At 38.5% G+C, this 17,137-nt stretch overlaps 2 pseudogenes; both read right to left on the reverse strand.

Annotated features, from left to right (window-relative positions):
• Positions 1-6,732, reverse strand: LOC149002951 (IN2-2 protein-like; annotated as a pseudogene).
• Positions 6,733-8,946: 2,214 nt separating this feature from the next.
• LOC149002952 (putative aldo-keto reductase 6) lies at positions 8,947-16,059 on the reverse strand (annotated as a pseudogene).
• Positions 16,060-17,137: the final 1,078 nt, after the last annotated feature.

Below are 17,137 nucleotides of genomic sequence, written 5' to 3' on the forward strand. Positions count from 1 at the left end.
CTACGAATAATGCCATACTGCTACCCGGTATGGATGCTCTGGTTTATCTTCATCTATCATGTAGATCCCATCAAGTTTAACAGCAGCAGTGCAGTTTAAACAATTATCTCGAAATCCTTCATAAACATGTGCATAAGTAACTCCTTTTTTGGCACCAGCTTGATACCAGAAATCACTCCAGTACATGGTAGTAGCCACAAAATTTAAACAGAATTGCCAATGGAATTCATCATTGAAGTTGAGAACCTTAGGTCCGAAATCAGTTTCCTTTGATTTAATGTGCGCATGCAATTGAATTCCTTTGCCCATCTTGTTTTGCACTCTTGCATGCACTTCAGAAACGAAGAAACACCCAGAAACCCAAGAGGAAGAGAAGTGCACCATCATCACAGCAAGAATTAGAACGATTCTCATAAAACTACCCATTGCTCTATCTAATTTGTGCTTCCGTCTAAGCTTCTTCTCCCCTCCTAACTATTAATAGATGAGTCTTATTCTTTCCAAACCTATTCTTTCTCTTTAGGATTGTTAGTGTTAAGACTTGATTTGGAAGAAAATTGCATATTAATGCATGAATCAAACATTGACTTTTTCAACAAGAAAAATAACGCTCTTAAAATAGAAAATTTCAATGATTAATAAATCTACCTAGAATTACAATAAGTGATCTACCTAGATTTTAAGAAAATATTACAATAAGTGATCTACCTAGATTTTAAGGGCCTGTTTGGTTACATGAGTCTGGAGATTTCAAATATCTAGAGATTTCAAATCTATAGATTTCAAATCTATGGAGTTATAATTTATAAAATTAGATGTTTGGTTGTGGAATGAAATCTATGGATTCATCCTAAAAAACTATTTGATCGACGTGATTTTTGTGAATGTGCAAAAGTATAGTTTTTTTGAAATCTCTGGATTTCACCCCTTACCCATAAATCTATAGATTCACGTTTTTAGTGTAAAAAGATGAATCTCTAGATTTCATGAATTTATAGATTTTTACAACCAAACGGGTATAATTCTCAGATTCATGAATCTAGAGATTTGAAATCTCTGGATTCATGTAACCAAACAGGCCCTAAGAAAATATTACAATAAGTGATCTACCTAAATATAAGATATATACAGATTACAATAATTGACTTTCTAAAATTGAAGATAACCGCCTTGAACCCGATACAATCCCTACCCGGTTTTTTCAACTTGAAGTGCAGGCTTGGGTTATAAAACAATGAGCCCTGACAGGGTTGGGTCGAGTTCGGGTCTAGCCCTTGGCCAACCTAACCCTATGTTAGTTTAATTTGATTAAAGCTTACTTAAAGCTTGAATTTAATACAAAAAATTGAATGCCATTACATGGTTGCTCATACGACCCAACTTTCCGTCCATGGTTGGACACCCAAACGAACTCCGATTTTAATGATTTTTGGCTCATTGGAAAGGTCTTTTGACGATATTCGATTTGATACCTGATTTGCATCAATTAGATTCTCCATCGTTGACCTATGGATGTTCCAAGATCACCCTTTTTACACTATCGGGATTAATCTTCTCTCTTCACTTAAACTCTAGGAGAGTTTTTGAGTCATTACAAGGGTCATCCACCAACATTGGTTTAATTTCCAATCCTTCGGGCTTGAATTGAATGGCCCCCATTTGTCGCCGACTTGAGGCCCAAGTTCTTAGTCTTTACCACGGATTAAAGGGGTAGAAGATCCCGGGATTTCTCAAAACCCGCCTTGAACCCAGTCCAATCCCAACCCGGTTTTTTCAACCTGAAGTGTAGGCTTGGGTTATAAAACAATGAACCCTGACAGAGTTGGGTCGGGTTCGGGTTTAGCCCTTGGCCAACCTAACCCTATGTTAGTTTAATTTGATTAAAGCTTACTTAAAGCTTGAATTTAATACAAAAAATTGAATGCCATTACATGGTTGCTCAATTGGTAAGATCCATAACTTTCAATAAAGAAGTTGTGAGTTTGATTTTTGTTGGTAGCAATATTATTGAATCTGTTTTGGTGATTGGTAGAGAGGTACATTTTCGTTTTGTTTAAATGGTGATGCGTCCAAAAGCTAATCCTTCTTTAGATCTTTGATTAATGACTTGCAAAATTGGGTTAGATGTGGCCCGACCGCACGGTTGGGAGGCCACTTCCTAAGGCTAAGTCAGTAATGAAGCACCACAGAGCTCTGGCTAGTGGCAAAGCTAGATTAAAAATGATAATGGAGGGAAACAATTCATAATACCTCTCTTGTTCTCCAAATCTCCAAGCATCGCATTTATTAAGCTGGCCTGCGCAATGGTACATCTCGAGCCGCCCATGCTTCTCGTAACCTGTACCAGTTACGCCACGTGGCCTCTGTCAGCCGTATTCATTATTACCTTCAGGCTTGAACCATCAGTGATCATTAGAGCTTGATTTTCATAAACCTAGCCTAGCCCAACCCAACTCTGCCGCGCCAATACTCATGGCATTCCCCATTGTTTTTTTTTTCTTCAGCCCTATCCACCAAGGCTATCCACCAGGGCTGGCCAATCTGTTTTCTGGTGAAGGCATGGAAAGTGCTTTCATATGGTTTTGTCATTCTGGGTGTGCTTCATGAATAAATACGGTCTCATAAATAAATAAAGATATACAAACCTTTCTTCTGTCATTGTCAAGAATACTTTCTACAAGTTTAGGTCCATAATAGAGGAAGCCTCTACCTAGAGGGCTGTATGCCACAATACCTATTCCAAGTTCCCTAATAATCAAGGAAAATGACATCAGAACTTTCATGGGTTTAACATATATTGGATAAATAAGAATGACAGTTTAACATAATTGAACAACTTACCTGCAAGTTGGAATTATTTCTTCCTCTACATCTCTTGACCACAAGGACCATTCCAATTGCACTGCTGTTATAGGGTGGACAGCATGAGCTCTCCTTATTGTGGAAGGAGATGCCTCAGATAATCCAATATACTTAATCTTCCCCTCTTCCACTGGTTTTTTCAGTTCAACCATCTGACACACAAAGTCAGTAAGTGATAAGAAGGTTTAGTTAATTAGTTTCAATCCAGTTTGGATTCTGTTTATCTCCATAACACCTCAAATTTGTCTGAAAGACATACAGAAACTGCAAGAAAAATAACCCACCGTGACTTAAATTGGAACTCGGGTATCAACTCGGTGCTGATAGTAGAGATCAATGGAATCAAGCTGAAGTCTCTTCAAGCTTGCCTCACAAGCAGTTCTCACGTATGCTGGATCTCCTCTGATTTCCCATTTCCCATTTCCCATCCAAAATTTGATTCCCAAACTTAGTAGCCAATTCCACCTTCTCTCTTATTCCCTCTTTTAGAGCCTAAAAATGGGGATGAAAGAACATAAAAATCCTTAAAATCTGATAACAAAGAGACTAAAATTTGAAAAACTTTGTGGAAAAGATCCAAAAATAGTTACCTTTCCAAGAAGAATTTCATTGGTCTGTGGACCATAAACATCAAAGGTGTCAAGGAAGGTGACACCACTGTTAATGGAGTGGTGGATAAGGGTGATCATTTCCTCTTCAGGCTTTAAATAACCATAAGCTGATGACATGCCCATACAACCAAGCCCATGGGCTGAGACTTGCAGGCCTTGTGACCCCAATTTGATCCTCCTTGGTGTCCTTGGTGTCAACGGTTCGGGTTGGCCCAGTTTCGGGCTGGGCCTAACAATTTCGGGCTGAAAAACACTCAGCCCAAACATGGTCCATTAAGAAAATAACAGTTTCGGGCCGTGCGATTTGGGTTTGGGCTAACGGTTTCGAATTGGGTTTACTAACGGTTTGGGTTCGGGTTTACTAGCGGTATGTTTTGAGTACTTTGTTGATGTGTGGAATTTATCAAGATCATGTAAACACATATAAGCATTAAGTTCTCTTCAAATCTCTTGTGTTGGGTGTTCAAAACCAAAAACTCTTTTTCCACAAAGAAATAAAAATTATAGAACTAATATACAAAAGAAATCTAGCATCTTGATTAATTTTAATGGGTTGTATTTGCCTATTCTCCTTTTCCTTCTTAACACTTGTAAAAATGGATCAAAATAAAGCATTAAATGATTTTCAAATGACAATACATTTGCTAAATATTTATTAAACCCATCTTCCAAATGGCGAAGGCTTTGACAAGCTTGTTGTTTACATATACCAATGCAAAATAATTAAGAAAACAAATAGAAACTTGGGGGTTTTCTTGGCTTTTACATTTAGATTTATTTTATTTTATTTATTTATAACGAGTTTAACGAGTTGGTTCGGGTTAGGGCTGGTTTCGGGCCAAATGGTTTGGGCTAACAGGCCGCACATGAGCTAGCCCGGCCCAGCCCGAACCATTGCGGGCTGAGGTTGTTCAGCCCAAACACAGCCCATTAAGCTTCGGTGCCGGCCAGTTTGAGCTATAACGGGCCGGTTCAGTCCGGTTTTAACGGTTCATGTTAGGTTTTGACACACTACTCCTTATGCTTACCATGGTCTCGTTTTCAATAATCTTAGGCACTACTAAAGAATTGATACTGACACTCTCTTCTTGTGTTCGGGCACCCACCTTCCTTTATATATAGAAATAAAGTTGGGGAACACTACAGTTGGTCAACTCAATAGCTGCTTGATGTAATGCATGACAGAAGCCAGAACATAGCATGAGAAGAAACACACCAGCACCTACGTCATTACCTCCCCTAAGCATCCTCAGAAGCTTAGAAAAATGAGAAAATAGAGGTCGTTTCCAACCCTACAGTTTGGGCACTAGTCCAACTTCTATTTGAAAAAATCAACTTTGAATTGGATTTCAGGATGGGGATGTGTTGCTAAATGCTAATAGTTCCCCCTGGTAGATGGAAAGAGATTTGCTTGTATAATTCTTTAGAACTTGAAGACTTGATCATTTCTGCAATTAATGAAATCTGTATCGGTTTGTGAGGACTCAGTTGGCCTGACAAAGACATCTCTAAAATGGGTTTGGGAAATCTTTGCCTTTTTATTAGACATTCACTCTCTTTTGATTTCCTTTTTCTCATGTAGCAAATGATCCTGTTGTCTATGCCAGATGAAGTAGGCAGATTTCTGTAGTAGGAAAGAGTAAGTTTTTTCGTGTTTAATTAATTTTCCATTTGTTGCTTGTAGGGTAAAAAGTTAATAAACAAGAGTGAGACAGGCAGGAAGAATGAAACATGAAATGCAGAACATGAATCATGAAGTAATGTCTTATGTCTATCTTAAATTTCACCAATCAGGTCTTTGTTCTTCTGGGAATTTTACAAGAAGAGCTTGGCACTAGGAGTCTTTACCCTATCACCCTGAGCTTAAATAAGCCTTATGCTGGAACTTTCAATCCTAACAGCAAGTTAGGATTTTCCTTTTGTAAAGCACATAGGCAAGGTCAGTTCAGCATGAATGACAAAGACAAGGTCGTCAGTTCTAATCAAGAAGCTTAATTACATGGAAACTCTTCCCCTCCTACTAAGTCCAAGTAAGAGATCATTGAATCAGCAAATAAATTCGAGTATTGAGAGCTCATGAGTTCAGATCTCTCCCCTTTCTTTCTGAAGATTAGTTGTTGTGTGCATAAGCTGGCTGGATGTATTGGTTACCCCTCTGCACCCAACCAAAGGGGGAAAAGGTGAGTTGTTCTAAGGACCCAAACTTATGTGGCTTTAAAGTATTTTATGCTTGTGCTTAAGTAGACCATCCTAAATTAGCGCATGGACTATCCATGGTGAGAGAAGTCAAAATGGTTGAAATTAACTATGGATGATTGGTAAGCTTGTGAAAGAAAGGCGTTCGTTGTATCCTCATTGATTTCTTATCCTCTAAAATTAATTTTCTTGTAGTTCTCAAAAGTTCCATGCTTGTAATTGTTTTATCAATGAGTAAAGTTTTCATAAGAAAGTGGGAGTCTAAATCCTCCACGGTAAGTGAATTAGAGGTGAGAACCCTAGTAAATCTCACATGGACCCCACCCTTATTGTGTGGTGAAACACATAAGGTGAACACACACCTCTTTGGGGAGGGATCAGGACTCATCACTCCTCACGAAGTTTAAAGGATGAATATATTTCTTTTGAATTTTGAAAATACTTGAAAACCATGTCCTGATGTTTATTCATAAACGCCAAGGATCAACACAAGATTAGACTCAAAGATTTATTACTTGGGGATCAAATTCACACAAAGTTGCTGGAAAAAAGAAAAGAGAAGAGTTTAGACCCACGATCCAATAACATGAATGCTCGAAGCAATCGAGCCATCCATGCTCTCTCTCTCTCTCTCTCTCTACGAATAATCCCATACTGCTACCCGGGGTGGATTCTTTGGTTTATCTTCATCTATAACGTAGATCCCATCAAGTTTAACAGCAACGGTGCAATTATAGCAATTATCTCGAAATCCTTCATAAACATGAGCATAAGTAACTCCTTTTTTGGCACCAGCTTGATACCGAAATCAACCCCAGTACATGGTAGTAGCCACAAATTCTAAACAGAATTTCCAATGGAATTCATCATTGAAGTTGAGAACCATAGGTCCGAAATCAGTTTCCTTTGATCTAATGTGCACATGCAATTGAATTCCTTTGCCCATCTTGTTCTGCAATCTTACATGCTCTTCAGCAACGAAGAAACACCCAGAAACCCAAGAGGAAGAGAAATGCACCATCATCACAGCAAGAATTAGAACGATTCTCGTAAAACTACCCATTGCTCTATCTAATTTTTGCTTCCGTCTAAGCTTCTTCTCCCCTCCTAACTATTAATAGATGAGCCTTATTCTTTCCAAACCTGTTCTTTCGCTATAGGATTGAAAGTGTTAAGACTTGATTTGGAAAAATATTGCAAATAAATGCATGAATGAAATGTTGACTTTTTCACAAGAAAAATAACGCTCTTAAATTAGAAAATTACAATGATTAATAAATCTACCTAAAATTGAAGATTTCAAGAAAATATTAAAATGAGTAATCTACCTAAATATAGATATATACAAATTACAATAATTGACTTTCTAAAATTGAAGATATGCAAAATAATAACTGTAAACTTCCTAATATTGAAGATATGGAGAATGATATTAGGGGTGTCAAGAAACCCTGTTGACCCGACTAGGCCCAAACCCGCCTTGAACCCGGTCCAATCCCAACTTGGTTTTTTCAACCTGAAGTGCAGGCTTAGGTTATAAAACAATGAGCCCTGGTAGGGTTGGGTCGGGTTCGGGTTTAGCCCTTGGCCAACCTAACCGTATGTTCGTTTAATTTGAATAAAGTTTACTTAAAGCTTAAATTTAATACAAAAATTGAATATCATTGCATGCTTGCTTAGTTGGCAAGATCAATAGCTTTCAATAAAGAAATTGTGAGTTTGATTTTTGTTGGTAGCATTACTATTAGATATGTTTTGGTGATTGGTAGAGTGGTACGTTTTCATTTTGTATTCTTCTTCTTTCTTTTCTTTCTTCTTCTTCTTCTTCTTTCTTTCTTTCTTCTTTTTTTTTTTTTTTTTTTTTGGAGTTAATATTATAGGGGGGAATATTACTAATATATATGCTACCGGATGGGTGCGAACCCAGGACCTCCCCGTAGGTGTTAACCGCTTGACTATCCTACCATTGGCAATGTTCTTTCTCTATAGGATTCGAAGTGTTAAGACTAGATTTGGAAAAAAATTGCATATAAATGCATGAATTGAAGATTGATTTTTTTTCCCCAAGAAAAACAACCTTCCTAAAATAGAAATTACGATGAGTAATAAATCTACTTATAATTGAAGATTTCAAGAAATTATTACAATGAGTAATCTACTTAAATATAAGATATATACAAATTACAATAATTGACTTTCTAAAATTGAAGATATGCAAAATAATAAGTGTAAACTTCCTAGGGCCTGTTTGGTTACTTGAGTCTGTAGATTTCAAAAATTTAGAGATTTCAAATCTACAGACTTCAAATCTCTAGAGTCATGGTTCATAAAATTAACTGTTTGGTTAGTTTGAATTTTTGGAATGAAATTTCTAGATTTATCCTAAAAAAAAATTTATTGAATTATGGTTCAAATCTTTAACGCTTTGATAGTATGGGGAGATTTCACCTCATACCCATAAATCAACAAATTCACGTTTTTAGTGTAAAAATGTGAATCTCTAGATTTCATGAATCTAGAGATTCACACAACCAAACAGGTAAAAATCTCCCATTTGTGAATCCAGAGATTTCAAATCTCTGGATTCGCGTAACCAAACAGGGCCTTAAATGCATGAATGGAAGATTGATTTTTTTCCCCAAGAAAAACAACCTTCCTAAAATAGAAATTACAATGAGTAATAAATCTACTTATAATTGAAGATTTCAAGAAATTATTACAATGAGTAATCTACTTAAATATAAGATATATACAAATTACAATAATTGACTTTCTAAAATTGAAGATATGCAAAATAATAAGTGTAAACTTCCTAAATGCATGAATGGAAGATTGATTTTTTTTCCCAAGAAAAACAACCTTCCTAAAATAGAAATTACAATGAGTAATAAATCTACTTATAATTGAAGATTTCAAGAAAATATTACAATGAGTAATCTACTTAAATATAAGATATATACAAATTACAATAACTGACTTTCTAAAATTGAAGATATGCAAAATAATAACTGTAAACTTCCTAATATTGAAGATATGGAGAATAATATTAGGGGTGTCAAGAAATCTTGTTGACCCGACTAGACCCAAACCCACCTTGAACCCGGTCCAATCCCAACCCGGTTTTTTCAACCTGAACTGCGGGCTTGGGTTTTTTCATTTTGTTTAAATGGAAATTCAGATTACATTTTAAGAGCTTTACTGAGCTTTTACAGAACATTTTTCTGTTTCGGGATAAACTGAAACTTAATTAAATAGGATCAATATAGAAAAGCAAAATTTATTGGCCCTTCCAAGTTGACAGAGTAGGGGTGCTGAATTCTTCCAAGTTCTCATTTTGGGTGGATATCTTTTCACCTTCACCACCTGAAGCCAAGGATTCAAGTTCTGTCATTTTTTCAGGCAAAAGTCTCACAGACAAAGCTCCAATGTTCTAGTTGAAGTTTTCAATCCTAGTGGAGCCTGATATATGGCATACATCATTTCCTTGATGGTGAATCCATGCTAATGCAAGCTGAGCAGGGAGTGCACCCTGAGAAAATTTCCTCTAGATTGCACAGTTCTCTGCTATGCCCAGCAGTGAACTTTTAGACCAAATCATAGGTTGAGAAAGCAAAGAAACTATAAGGCTTCTTTGAACTTTTCAAATTTGAAATCAAGCTTTAAATCTTAGCCTGTGATTTTATATAAAAGTGCATTGCTGTGCACAGCAGATGATGTTTTCCTAGAGTGCACAGCATGGCATCCACATAAATCAGAAAGGAAAAAAAAGCACTCTCTTATCATCAAGGATCCAAAATTCAATTGAATTCATCATCTACTAGCAGGTATTAATGAATAAAGGGTGCGATATACAAACCTCTTCCATAAGTATTCCAAAATACCTATTCCAAGTTCCCTGGGTAGTCAAGAAAATTGATATCAGAAATACCGAAATGTTTCTTACTTTTGCAATTGCTGAAGGTTGGATTTATCAACCCATCAGGGAGAAATGATCAACCACAGATTAACGTTTGAAGTTCAAATATTTAAATAAGAAAATAGCAAAATTGGAATTTGATAGAACGACTCACCTGCAAGTAGGATTTAGGAACTATATCTTCCTCTACATCTCTTGACCATAAGAACCACTCCAGTTGCACTGCAGTTATAGGGTGGACAGCATGCGCTCTCCTAACTGTGGAAGCAAATGCTTCGGATAGTCTAATATATTTAATATTTCCTTCTTCCACTAGTTTTTTCTGCTCACCCATCTTATACAGAAAATCGATTCGTGTAAAAAACCCAGATGCTTATTGAGGAGAAAATGCTAAAATTTGGTTAAGAAACAAACCACCGTGACTTCACTAGCAACTCTAAGTATCAATTCGGTGCTGATAGTAGAGATCAATGCACTCAAGCTGAAGCCTCTTCAAGCTAGCCTGACAGGCTGATCTCGCATACCCTATGAAATCCACCTCTAATAGGTTTCTTTTGGATGCTTCAAATACAATGAGCCTTGATCTAATATCCTTCAGGTACAACTTCACATCACACTAAATTAAGAACACAAACAAAATTTGAAGAAACTGTGTTGACCCCATATGACATATATAGTTATATCAATATCACCAACAATCAACAATAATTTTACTATCATAGACTGAATCTTTTTTGATCCTTTATAAAATCATATACTATCTAAAACTAATAAAGGCTGTACTAAGCTAGCATGAGACAGGATCTTTTTAACATTTGCTAGATAAGATATGGAATATAGAGATGTGTACATCAAAGCATATGCTTTATACCAATGCTTGTGACATCATTTAATTAAAATAATTGCTAAAGTTGAATTAATTATTAATTATTCTTTTGCATTAATCAAAAAAAAAAAATTAGGGGTTCTCTTTTGTTGGGCGGCCCCCGGGGGGGGAAAAGGGGGGTTCGTGTTCCCTTGACAAAAAAAAAAACCCCCCCCCCCGTGGTGGTGGGGGAGCACAAAAAAAAAAACACCCCCCCCAACAAAAAAAAAACAACAAAAACATCTCCCCCCCCCCCCCCCCCCCCCCCCCCCCCCAAGAAGGTGGGAAAAAAAAAAAGAAGAAAAGGGGGGGACAGGGGGGGGGGGGGGGGGGGTGGGGGGGAGTGGGGGGGGGGGGGGGGGGGGGGGGGGTGGTGTAACCACTCACAGTGTATACAAGAAGAGGTGTTAAAAACAAACACCACAAAATCACTTCTCTAATAAAAAAAGCTACAAACAAATGCCACCACTTTCTCTCTTTCTATTTCTCTCTCCTCACCTTTAATGGCTGCCCTTTATGCTCTCTCTCTCCACTCTTCCTTTTTGTTGCTCACGTATGATAAAGGTGTTTCAACACCTTTATCCACTTACTCTCCTTCTCTCCTCCCACTAACTTTCTTTCTTCTCTCTAACTACACACACCGTACAACACAACATGACTAGGCTCCATAAGAAAAAGAAGGTCAAACTCAAAAGCAGGAACTGAAAGCGATTTCAAGCGGAAGGAAATAAATCTAAAGCCACCCTATCTCTCACAATCTCGAAATGAGTGTCACCATCTCAGAAGCGAAGAACGATTGAGTGGACCTACAAGTGGGTTTGAAAAACTCCCCAAAGACTGCAGGAGTTGTGCTTTTAATCTCTTGAATACCAGTCTTGAGTGGTTGGAAAAAACGATGATCTTGGTGAGAGAACACAGGCTAAGGATAAAGTGGACGGAAGGAGGGGGGGCGGAGAGAGGGACTGTTGTCAAATATATGGTTGTAGGATCTGGGATGATGCACGCATAAGATTTAACCATATGCTGGAGACATAATCTGGAAAACGCCACATGATGAAAGGAGAGTTGAGCTCTTTGGACCATGAAAGCGCGAGATCAATAAGAAAACGACCTGAAGTACTTTTCTGTATCTAGGTCTCCCCATAAAACGGGAACCAAGAGCTGGAATCTAGCGAGTAAGAACAGACCTGAGAAGTTGACCTCTATGTACCAGAACTCCGGAGAAGGACGCTGGTCTCCATGTACGGGACACCACTATATACATGATGGGTCTGTGAAAGTTAAGACCTAAACCCAAGGGCAGAAAAGTAGGGGAGGTTCTGAATCATGTCGCACATTGCACGGGTGTCTATTGCCTGAACGATCCATCTGAACTCTTGAGTACGTGAACCTTGGAAATGAAGATTCTCAGCGCATACCTCTATTCAAGAAAATATGACATCTTCAATATCATCATCTGAAATTCTTGTGTCATGGCCTTCTTAAATCTTCGAACATACGGATTATGGGAAAATCATGTCATCCACATAGAGACAGATGAACATGATATCTCCATCTCCATTTATCTTGTATATAAGGTGTGTCATATGGACTCTTATGAAGGTGGGAAATAGCATCAATCCTCATGTCAAGCCCTTGGTGCTGCAAGCCATACAATGCTTCTTTAGCGTATACCTTATCTCTTGGCCTTTCTCACATATCCTGGGGTTGCTCAATGTATACTCTTCTTCCAGGTATCCATGAGAAAAGGACTTACATCCATCGATAGATTCTCCACGGAGGCTAAAGCAATCGGAAGTGATGGTGTCAATCCTTGCAAGCTGGTGCAAATACTTCATCATAGTCAATACCTTGTTGTTGCTTGTAGCCTTGCAACAAGTCTGCCTTGTATTTCTCAACTTTTCCTTCTGATCGTCTGCTGTACACCCACTTACTCCAATTGTCTGTGTCCTGGCAAATCAATGAGCTCCCACGTATCATTTTTGATTGCTCTATTTCTCATCCATGGCTGCCATTTCTTCGACGACTTCTCATATGTGATTGGATCACATCGCAAAAGGCAAAACAATGTAAAATCATCTACCATTTGTATTGGTTCAGAGTGTTGTAGACATCACTAAGCCCGTGTTCTTGTAGGAGCGTGAGGAGGCGGCTGGAGTTATTGGGCGGACTTGGTGGGGAGAGTCGAGGATCTTCATTAGTGTTGGTGCTGTTCTTGAAGAGCTCCGTTTCAAAAATGTTCCTTGACATTCTTTCTTCTGTCCACTCAAGATCTGCCACGAAATCAACATCTCTTGAGATTACAACTTTCTTGCTAATTGGGTTGTAGAGTCTGTAGGCTTTTGTTCTTGCATCATAGCCTATGAAAATATGCTTTTCTCCTCTATCATCTAGCTTTCTCCTTTTTGCCGGCACATGTGCATATGCAATGCATCCAAAAGATTTTGAAATGACTAAACGGGTTTGTACCGGTCCATGCTTGAAAGGTGTCTTGAACTTGACACTTTTAGTTGGGCATCTATTGAGTAGATAGACAGACAGCAGCTAGCCAAAAGACTTTAGGTAGATTCTTACCTTTCAAGATGCTTCTCACCATGTGAGAATTGTGCGATTCTTCGTCGCGATTCCATTTGTTGTGGAGTATAAGCGACTGTGAGTTGGTGCAAGATACCATTTTCTTTGCAAAAGCTTCAAATAACTGAAGTAAGCCTCCTCTATCCGATCGAGAGTCTTGATATGATAGCCACTGTTTTCAACGAGTGCTTTAAACTCTTTAAATTTGTCTAAAGATCGATTTTCTTTAATGAAATATACCCAAATCTGGGCTAAAATCATCAATGAAAGTAATAAAGTACGGACCTCCAAGTGATGCAACCTCAAGTGGTCCAACTATATCACTGTGAATATTGCAATGGCTTTGTTGCTCTTCTTGACTTTCCAACTTCAAAGCTTACGTGTGACTTTCTGAATGCACCCTTCACAAATTTGATCTGGATGATTAATATTTGGTAAACCATTCACCATCTTTGATTTCCATAGTAATTTTAAGCCGCTGAAGCCAAGATGCCCAAACGCAAATGCCATAACCATGAGTCATTCTTGATGATGGAGTTTAGGCACTTTACCTTTCTTCTTTGATGTCCAAAGTAAATAGTCTGTTCTTAGACATCTTTACTCTTGCAATCAAATCTCAACCTTGTTCATAATAGTGAGTGTGAAATCGGAGATGAATATCATACCCCTTTCTAGGAGTTGTCCAAGACTTATTATGTTGCTTTGTAGTCCTGGAACATAATAGACATCGTGATAAACTTGTGGTCTCCATTCTTGCTGGATCATTATGTTGCCTTTTCCTTGACTGGAATCTTGGATGAGTCACCAAACATGACTTCTCCTGGAGCTCGTTCAATGAAAATACTCCGAAGCCGCACATGTGATACTGCGCGGTGTCAAGGAAAGGATGCCTCTGTTCTTTCCATCTCCTCTATAGGTAGAAACGTGGATTGATCATCGCCACTTCTTTAGCAAGGTGAGTCTTTTCTCAATATTTGGTCAAGCTTTCTGGCACTCATAGTGAGATGACCATACCTCTTGGGTTATAGCATGATATTGGGATCTTCATTTCTTTGAGAATAAGAACCACGTCCTCTGATCTCCCACCTGACCTCTTATATTGGATCGTCTGATCATAATATTTGTTCTCTCCATCCTCCACGTCCACCATAATGCTATAGTGGCTCGAATGTTTGTCACAGGCCAGATTCTCGTCCGTCTTGACGCTACTTGAACCTCATCTTTCATGGATAATTTACTCGGAGAGCTGATCCGGACTTTCACCGGGACTTTATTTCTATTTATCCTTTGCTCGTGAGCTTGGAGAGAACCATAAGCTCATCAATAGAGATTGTGGATAGATCCTTAGATTCTCAATAGCCACCACAATATGTTCAAATTTTGGAACAAGGGATCTAAGGATCTTTTCCATAATCCGGACATCATCTAATATTTCTCCATTTCTCTTCATTTGATTACTAATAGTCCGAACTCGACTAAAGTAATCAGCAATAGACTCAGATGTACTCATTCTAAGAGTTTCAAATTCAGCTCTTAGAGCTTGAAGGCGACCTTTTTGCTTTATCCACGCCTTGGTAGGATTTCGAGAATATCCCATGCCCTTTCTTGATATGGCATTCGAAATCTTCTCGAACACCGATTCGTCAACTCCTTGATAGATGAGGAAGAGAGCTTTCTTATCTTTTTTCTTGAATCCTTCAACGCACTTTTCCGGGCATGGACAAGGCCACTACGTAGCTGGTTCGTATAGCCTTCATCAACAATCTCCCATAGATCTTGAGATCCGAGTAGTACCTTCATTTGAATGCTCCAATTATCATAATTGGACTTCGTCAATTTAGGAATCGAGGCTGGATCATATTTGCCATCTCGTATCAAGTTGATGCTTCGATCAACTAGAATCGAACAGGGGCTCGATACCACGTGTTGGTGCAGCAGGGTGATGGTGTAACCACTCACAGTGTATACAAGAAGAGGTGTTAAAAAACAAACACCACAAAAATCACTTCTCTAATAAAAAAAGCTACAAACAAAATGCTACACCACTTTTCTCTCTTTCTATTTCTCTCTCCTCACCTTTAATGGCTGCCCTTTATGCTCTCTCTCTCCACTCTTCCTTTTTTGTTGCTCACGTATGATAAAGGTGTTTCAACACCTTTATCCACTACTCTCCTTCTCTCCTCCCACTAACTTTCTTTCTCTCTCTAACTCACACACACCGTACAACACAACATGACTAGGCTTCCTTTATATAGACATAAAGACCGCCATTGCTGTTTCTTCAAACTTCTACAATATTTCTGTTCATACTGGACCGACTCTTGAAAGCCTCTGATTTCTTTCTACCAGCTCGTGAAGCGCTACCAACTTTACAATCTTCTTCAACAGCCACCTCTATCTCTTTCTACAATCTTCTTGAAATTTCTGCAGTGTTCTACCATCTTCATGAAGCTTTGAACTGAACCGACTTTGAGTTTGCCGACCTACAAGTCGGTGTTGGACAGGGCAAAAGAAGGGGGGGGGAAGGGGGAAGGGGGGGGGGGGGGGGGGGGGGGGGGGGGGGGGGGGGGGGGGGGGGGGAAAAAAAAAAAGGGGGGGGGGGGGGGGAAACGCACAACCCCCCCGGGGGGGGGGGGGAAAAAAAAGAGAGGGCGGGGGGGGGGGGGGGGGGGGGGGGGGGGGGGGGAGGAGGAGGGAGGAGGAGAGGGGGGGAATTGATAGTCAGGGGTGTTTGAAAACTTCCAAGTGCTTCCCATTGAAAAGAATGAATATCTATTCCCTTTAACACCTGAAGCCAAGGATTCCAGTTCAGCCATTTCTTCAGGCAATAGTTTCACAGACAAAGCACCGATGTTCTGGGTGAAGTTTTCAATCTTGGTGGTGCCTGGTATGGGACAGACATCGTCTCCTTGATGATGAACCCATGCCAGTGCAAGCTGAGCAGGAGTGCACCCTTTTCTTGTAGAAATGTCGGTTATTCGCTCGAAAATACGTTTGTTGTGTTCAACATTCTCAGGGTCAAACCTTGGATCCATCATCCATCTACAAAGCATCAAAAAAGCATTCTCTTGTTATCAAGGTTTCCAAAAATAGAATCAAAATCAAATTTGTTAAATGTTTCTCAGCTAAGCTGAGCTCAAGTTGGTCTAGCCTCTGAGGAATCTCAAGCTGAGCTTGATTTTCACAAACAAAGCCAAACCCAACTCTGCTGCACCAATACTCATGGCAGTCCCAACATTTTCTTTTCAACCCCATCCACAAAGGGCTTTCTGTTGAAAGGCATGGTAAAGGCTTCCATATGATTTTGTCATTCGGGTTATGATTAAAGGATTGAGCTTCAATCCTGCGCATTTAATGTCGGGGCTCATTGTTTTATAACCCAACCTGCACTTCTGGTTAAAAAACCAGGTTGGGATCGAACCGGGTTCAAGGCAGGTTTGAGCCTAGCGGGGTCAATAAGGTTTTATTGACACCCTAATATTATTTTCCATATCTTTAATATTAGAGCAAATTGCACTGGCACCTCAAAATGGAGGTCTTAAAACACTTACACCCCATTTATGTTTAAAAAGCACATAGACCCCAAAACGAATTTTTATTTGATATATTTGTCAAATTTATCACTGAAAATAGTTAAATTACTGTTTATCACTAGTTATATCCCTAGCTATAATAAACAGCATCTGAAAGGTTTTCAGTGAAAATTTTGAAAAATTTATTTAAGGAAAATTCAATTTTGGGATCTATGTGCTTTTTAAACATAAAGTGGGGTGTTAGTGTTTTAAGGCCTCCATTTTAGGGTGCCAGTATAATTTGCTCTTAGTATTATGAAGTTTACAGTTTTTATTTTGCATACCTTTAATTTTAGAAAGTCAATTATTGTAATCTAGGTATATTTGTATATATCTTATATTTTAAGTAGATTACTCATTCTAAATTATTTTTTTCTTTCTTAAATCTTCAATTCTCGGTAGATTTATTACTTATTGTAATTTTTTATTTTAAGAAAGTTATTTTTCTTGTGAAAAAAATCAATCTCCTATTCATGCATTTATAGGCTTAGAAAGAATAAGACTCATCTATTAATAGTTAGGAGGGGAGGAGAAACTTAGA

Source organism: Hakea prostrata, chromosome 10, assembly GCF_041222555.1.
Source record: "Hakea prostrata isolate BN-2017 chromosome 10, UWA_Hpros_2, whole genome shotgun sequence".
NCBI lineage: Eukaryota > Viridiplantae > Streptophyta > Magnoliopsida > Proteales > Proteaceae > Hakea > Hakea prostrata.